The following is a 7,918-nucleotide window of genomic DNA, read 5'->3' on the forward strand; positions in this document are numbered from 1 at the left end:
CAGAGAAGCAAGGGTAAGGATTCAAAGTGGAGAGAATGGGAGTGGGAGGTGAGATGGCTGAGAACAAGAAGGGAAACTGAATGGGGAACATCTCTTTGTCAAGATAAGGTCTGCAACAGGGTAGACTCCTAGGAGAATATAGGTGTGACCCTAGCCGAGACTCTTAATGTGGGGCAGAGGAGTGGAGGGAAAGACATGAAGACTGAAGTCTCCACTTCCTAGCCAGGTAGGACTAGTAGAAGGGGGAGAACAAGAAACCACCAACAAAACCTGTGATTCAAAAATTACCTCACCTACAAGAAGTACAGGGATAAAGAGGGGACAAACATTGAGGGCAAGTCCAACCAATAATTAGTCCAACCTGAGACCCACCCCATGGTAGAATGCCACCTCCTGACACTAATAATGATACCCTGCTATGCTTGCAGACAGGAGCCTAACTTGACTGTTCTCTGGGAGACTCCACCCAGCAGCTGATCAGATCAGGACAGAGGCTGGGACCTGCAGCCAAGCATGAAGCAGAGCTCCAGGGGTCCTGTGGAAATGTTGGGGGAAAGATGGGTTGACCTGGAGGGGACATAAACTTCACAAGAAGACCAACAGAGACAACTAACCCAGGTCCTTGGACGCTTACAGGGACTGAGGCATCAACTAAGTAAGGAGTATGTATGGTCTGGACCAAGGCTCACTGTAGATGTGTAACAGATGGGTAGCTTGTTCTTCATGTGGGGTTCCTGGAGAGTGGAAGGGGTGGAGCTCTGTCTAACATAGACTATTACCTGCTTTTGGATAACTTCCCCATGGCAGGGCTGCCTTGCCTGGCCTCAGGGGATTAGGATATGCTCAGTGAACCAATGTGCAGGGGAGGGTTGATACAAGGGGATGGAGGCTCCACTTTTCTGGAAAGAAAGGGAGAGGGTAAGGGGGATTGAGGAGGAGGGGGACTGTGAGGAGAAGAGGAAGGGATATCGTTGGGATGTAAAGTAAATAAACTGAGATTTTTTTAAAGATGTATGAAATACATTTTAAACAGCACCTCATGAATACGTCAATAAACTACAAATATTAGAACTCTGGCTCTAAGATTAGGTACCATTAAAATATAAATGTACATTCTCTCTGGAAATATTTGTTAAGCAACTATAAGTGATGGCATATATCTGTATATAAAACAGCAACAATAAAAAGATTGCTTTCATGAAACATTAAATATGGTGATATGAAGCAAATATTGCCTTGTGCTGTGAGCTAAGGTAAAAGAAAGGGATAAAATGTTCTCGACTCGGAGGAGGCTGGCATTTTAGGAATGGTGAACACTGAAGGTCTCATAAAAAGAATGCAACTTTATCCAAAAGTCAGAAAGAAGAGCAGCAACTATCTCTGGGAAGTCCAGCTTCTTGACAGAAACTATGACTTGATATGTTTATGAAATAAGTGTCACATGTATTTTTTATTTAGTTATTCGCTTTACATCTCAATTTTAGCCCCATCTCTTCTTTCCTCCTGGTCCCTCCTCCATCTTTCCCTCAGCCCCTTAACTCCCCCTCCTCTGCCCCTCTGAAAAGGGGAGTCTCTCTACAAGAAACTCACCCGCTGTTACATCAGGACTGTGTACTTCCTCTTTCACAGTGTCCTGACAAAGACAGCCCCACCAGTGGGGGAAAGTGATCAAGAAGCATGCAGCAGAGACCATGTCAGAGACAGCCGAGTATCCCCTTTCTAAGGGACCCACATAGAAGCCAAGCTGCCTATTGGGTATATATGCATAGAGAGCCTAGGACTAGTCCATGCATAGTCCTTAGTTGGTGCTTCAGTTTCCACAAGCTTCTCTGAGCCCATGTTAGTTAAGACTTTTGTTCTTCTTGTGGAGCTCCTGTCTTGTACAGGTCCTTCTATCCTTCCCCTCACTTTTCCATAAGGCTCCCAAACTCTGCCCATTGTTTGGCTGTGAGTCTCCCTTCTTGTTTTAATGCATTCCTGGGTCGAGCTTGTCAGAGGACAGCCATGCTCAGCTCCCATCTGCAAACACATTAGAGAGTCACCAGTAGTATCAGGGGTTGTCTCTCTCCTTTGGAGTGGGTCACAGGTTGGGCTAGGTATCGGTTACACATCATCAAATTCTGGATTGAAATTTTTGTGGGTGGGTTGGTGTTCCTTTTCTTCCAATGAGAGTCCTGTTTAATTAGAGTGCGGTCTCTCCAGCTCCATGACCTCTGCCACCAGGGCTCTTTGAGGTCCCAGCCCCCAAGAAAGGAGCAGCCTTGCTAAGCCACAGAGGAGTACATTGCAGCCAGTCCTGAAAATACCTGATAAGCTAGGGTCAGATGGAGGGGGAGGAGGACCTTCCTTATCAGTGGACTTGGAAAGAGGCAGGGAGGAGATGAAGGAGGGAAGGCGGGATTGGGAGAGAATGAGGGAGGGGCCTATAGTTGGGATACAAAGTAAATAATCTGTGATTAATATAAAAAAACAAAAATTTTTAAAAAAGTCATGTTGCCAGGTTTGCATACCTCAGACATTTTCCACTAAGCTGTCTCACTGGTTTCTCAAATAGGATTGGTGGAAACATTACATCCTTAAAATATTGTATTCTTTTCAAATTGTAAACATTGTCATATAAGGGTGGAGAAACAGGATTATATGAATAATAAATCGTATTGTGAAAAAAAAGAAACAAACTAATAAAATGGATGCAGAAACAGAATTCAACATTCTGCTGCATCTAAGAAATACACCTCTCCAACAAAGATAAACACTACTTCAGAGTAAAGGGTTAGAAAAATGTTTTTCAAGCAAATGGACCCAGAAAACAAGGTGGGGTAGCTATCCTGATATCTAATAAAATAGTCTATCAACCAAAATTAATTTAAAAAAAAAAAAGATGAGGAGGGACACTTCATTCTCCTCAAAGGAAAAATTCACCAGGATTACATCACAATCCTGAACATATATGCCCCAAATAAAAGAGTACCTGCATTTGTAAATGAAACATTATTAAAGCTCAAATCACATAAAAGATCCCAACACCTTAAGATTGGGAGGCTTCAACACTCCACCCTCACTGAGGGACAGATCATATAAACAGAAGCTATATAGGGAATAAATGACACTTAGAGAGGTTGTAAATTAAATGGACCTAATAGATGTTTACAGAACTTTTCACCAATTCACATAAGAGTGTATCTTCTTTTCATCAAATCATGGAACCTTCTCAAAAATCAACCATATAGTCGGGCACAAGGCAAGCGTCAACAGACACAAGAAGATTGAAATAATCCCTTGTATCCTATCAGACCACGATGGCCTAAAACTAGAAATCAACAACAACAGAAATACACATGGAAACTAAACAACTCTCTATTCAGTGACAGTTTGGTCAAGGAAGAAATAAAGAAATAAATTAAAAACTTACTAGAATTCAATGAAAATGAAGGCACAATATACGCAAGCTTATGGGCCACAAAGAACTAAAGCTGGATCTCAACAACAACAGAAATAGCAAAAAGCTACACACACATGGAAACTGAACAACTCGCTTCTCAATGACCCCTGGTTTAGGAAAGAAATAATGAAAGAAATTATAGACTTTCTAGAATTCAATGAAAATGAAGGGACAACATACTAAAACTCATGGGACACAAGAAAATCAGTGCTAAGGGGAAAATTCATAGCACTAAGTACCTTCAAGAAGAAATTTACCTTACCAGTCTGCAGAGGAAGACAATGCAGCCACTCCTGATGAGACCTAACAGACTAGGATCAGAAGGAAGATAAAGAAACCCTCCCCTACCAGTGGACTTGGGGAGGGGCATGCGTGGAGAACGGTGAGGAAGGGAGAAATTGGGAGGGGAAAAGGGAGGGAACAAGAGGGGGGTACAAAGTAAAACACCTGAATGCCCTATGGGGGGGGGGAAGCAGACACACCCAATAGGAGTAGACAGCTGGCAATATTAAAGCTCAGGACTAAAATCAATAAATGGGAAACAAATTAAAAAATTCAAAGAGTCAATGAAACCAAGACCTGGTTCTTTGAGAAAATCAAAAGAATAGACAATCCCTTAGCCAAACTAATTAAAAGGCAGAGAGAAGTTATCCAACTCAGCAAAATCAGAAATGAAAAGGGGGACATAACAACAGACATTGAGGAAATCCCAAACAATCATTAGGTCTTACTATAAAAGCCTAATGCTACAAAATTTGAAAATCTAAATGAAATGGACAATTTTCTTGATAGATTCCATTTACCAAAATTAAATCAATAGTAGGTAAATAGATTAACTAGTCCTACATCCCACACAGAAATAGGAGCAGTCATCAAAAGTCTCCCTTCCAAGACCTGATAAAACAGGGTCAGATGAAAGGGGAGGAGGTCCTCCCCAATCATTGGACTTGGAAAGGGGCAGGGAGGGAGGGTGGGATTGGGAGCGAATAAGGGAGTGGGATACAGCTGGGGTACAGAGTTAATAAAATGTAGCAAATAATAAAAAATAAAATCAAAAAAGTGAAAAAAAGAAATATATATTTAAAAAAACAGAGAAATAAAGATATTCTATTATTTTTTTTAAAAAAAGTATCCCTTCCAAAAAAAGCCCAGGGCAAGTAGGTTTCAGGCAAGAATTCTATCAGCCCTTCAAAGAAGAGCTAATTCCAATTCTCTTCCAACTATGCCCCACAAAATAGAAACAGATGATCATTATCAAACTCATCCTATGAAGCCACATTCACCTTGATACCTAAACCACACAAAGACACAACAAAAAAGAGAATTTCAGACCTATCTCTCTTATGAACATTGATGCAAAAATACTCAAGAAAATACTTGCAAACCAAATCCAAGAACACATAAAATATGTAATCCAACATGACCAAGTAGGCTCCATCCCACACATGCAGGGCGGTTCAATATACGGAAATCCATCAATGTAATCCACCACATAAACAAACAAAAAGACCATTGCTGGATGGAATGTAAACTTGTACAAGTTTAGCAGCTTTATTCGTAATAGCCAGAATCTGGAAACAACCCAGATGCCCCTCAATGGAGGAATGGATATAGAAATTGTGGTACATTTACACAATGGAATACTAGTCAGCAATTAAAAACAGGGAAATCATGAACTTTGCAGCAAATGGTCGGAACTAGAAAAGATCATCCTGTGTGAGGTATCCCAGAAGTGGAAAGTATATACTCACATGGTATATATTCACTTATAAGTGGATATTAGTCATATAATATAGAATAAACATACTAAAATCTGTACACTTAAAGAAACTAAAAAAGAAGGAGGACCCTCGTTATGATGCTCAATCTTCACTTAGTAAGGCAAAAGGGACGTGCATCAGAAAAGGAAGTAAACAGGGAACAGGACAGGAGCCTAACACAGAGGGCCTCTGAAAGACTTTACCCAACATGGTATCAAAGCAGTTGCTGAGACTCTTAGCCAAACGTTGGGCAAAGTGCAGGGAATTTTATGAAAGAAGGGGGAGAAAGAAAGACCTAGAGAGGAAAGGAACTCCACAAGGAGAGCAACAGAACCAAAAATTCTGGGCCCACGTGTCTTTTGTGAGACTGATACTCCAACAAAGGACCATTCATGGATATAATCTATAACTCCTGCCTGTACATAGCCCATGGCAGCACAGTGTCCAAGAGGGTTCCCTAGTAAGGGGAACAGGGACTGTCTCTGACATGAACTCAGTGTTTCATTCTTTGATCACCACCCCCTGATGGGTGAGCAACCTTACCTTACCAGGCCAAAGAGGAAGACAATGCAGCCGGTCCTGGTGAGACCTGGTAGGCTAGGGTCAGAGAGAAGATGAGGATGACCTCCCTTTTCAGTGGACTTGGGGAGGGATATGGGAGGAGATGAGGGAGTGAGGGTCAGATTGGGAGGGGAAAAGAGAGTGCTCCAGCTGGAATAGAAAGTGAAAAACTGTAATAAATTTTAAAAAAATAGATAGATGATAGATAGATAGATAGATAGATAGATAGATAGATAGATAGATAGATAGATAAAAAATAACATGAACAAATACTAAAGGCACTTCAGATTCTAATTGATTGTCCCATATCAAAGTACTAAATGACTCATAAGCCTGAATAGAATAAAGCCACTTTTTAAAGTGGTTGCTATGTGCAATGAATGCTCTCATCTGTAATTTGTGAAAAGTTATATTACCCATCTTCTGGAAATGAGCTGAAAATCTAGTTTTATAGTCATCCTACTTTTATTTGATTTTCTTAAGATGCAAAAGCATGAGTTAATGGTGTATCACCATTCCTGTATACTAGAAAGATGTGTTAATGAATTATAATTGCCAAATATTCCATATATTAATATGAACTATATGTGAGAATTTGATATGCTTGCATGCTCTATAAAACATTTGGGAGAAGAATTGATGAGTATTTTACAGCTAACTCAGATATCTCAGCCCTGATTAATTTTACAATAACTCAATTTCACATCACTAGCTACATTTTCCGAGTGTGATTATTTTCACAGTTTTAGGACGGAGAGTAATATTTTTCTAAAACTACTTCTGTAGAACACTAGTGTGCTTTGAAACCGTATCAAAATCTTGTTAGAAATCATTTTAGAAGTACTAAATAAAACTAAATTAAAGAAGTTCAGTCTTTAGTTCTTGTGGGGAGGATTGTCAACCTAAATGGTATAACTACCTTTAAGATATTTTGTGTGTGTTTACAAATATATGTGTGTGTATTTTGTGTATATGTGTGTGTTTTGTGTGTGTATAATATATGCTTTGTGTAAAATTTTAGGTAAATATAAAAGAAAATGATTTTCTGAGGCATTATAATAATCCTTGCTGTTAATTGTCCCTTCTTCCTCTTTATCCAGTACCAGGTACAAGAAATCACCTTTTGAAAGGTTGGTCAGGAAAGTCAAAGTGACTCCCTAAACAACTTAGACTATATTATTGTTGCCCTGAGTTGGCTCTCAGATGTGGATGATAAGCCCTTATTTCTGAAGGGCTTAGGATACAGAACTCAGATTATTTGAGCTGGATCTCACCAGTCTACTTTCCACAGTAATAGACAATACTATGGAAGCTGTCAAGGAAGGGAAGTATTTAAACAGGTTTGAAAGCTCAAAATTTTCACCAACTTCCACTTATAGGTCTACCCAGATTTTACACTTACAAATCATAACAATTACCAATATGGTAATTACACGCTAAAGGTGCAATAAATGGCATTTACATGTTGGTAGTAGCCTAAATGGACTTAAGGCCCACTGAAAAGAAGGGAAATTATGCCTTGTACCTACCTAACTTTCTGGAGAGTGTGAAATTGTGGCTTAGAAGAGAATCTACTTTTTGTTAGAGCTGTATAATTTAAACTTCATCCAAAATTTTATCCTATGCCCTTAGATAATTATACTTACAGCCATTTATTATAGAGGCCTCTCTTTACAGAAAATAGAGATTATCACATAAAACGACAACTGGGTACAATGCAGAGATCAACAGACTGTGCAGAGTCCAGTCCAAATAGGTACATCACAGTTCCTGCATACACAGCTCAGGGAACATGGTAGAAGAAGGAGCAGAAAAATTGTAAGAGCCAGAATACCAGAAGTCTGCTGTGAAATAGTCTCTCCTAGAAATGGCTTTATAAACAAGACCTGAAAAGTAGTAATAACCACAGGCATGCTAACCCAAAAGGCGGGAAGACTCCTTGGGGTCCCCCTCCTAGACAAAGAACCTCAAGCAGTTAATGACTGTCAAGAGAGGTATGAACCTCTTAACTGGGTATCCATTACAAAGTAGTCAGCCTTGAAAAGATATGCACATGAACAACAAAAACAGGCTCTCTGCAACTTGTATTTACTTATTTGTGCATACCAGTACACACACACAAAATTAAAAAATAATAAAAAGGAATTACTACATA

The sequence above is a fragment of the Meriones unguiculatus genome (genome assembly GCF_030254825.1).
Source record: "Meriones unguiculatus strain TT.TT164.6M chromosome X unlocalized genomic scaffold, Bangor_MerUng_6.1 ChrX_unordered_Scaffold_30, whole genome shotgun sequence".
NCBI lineage: Eukaryota > Metazoa > Chordata > Mammalia > Rodentia > Muridae > Meriones > Meriones unguiculatus.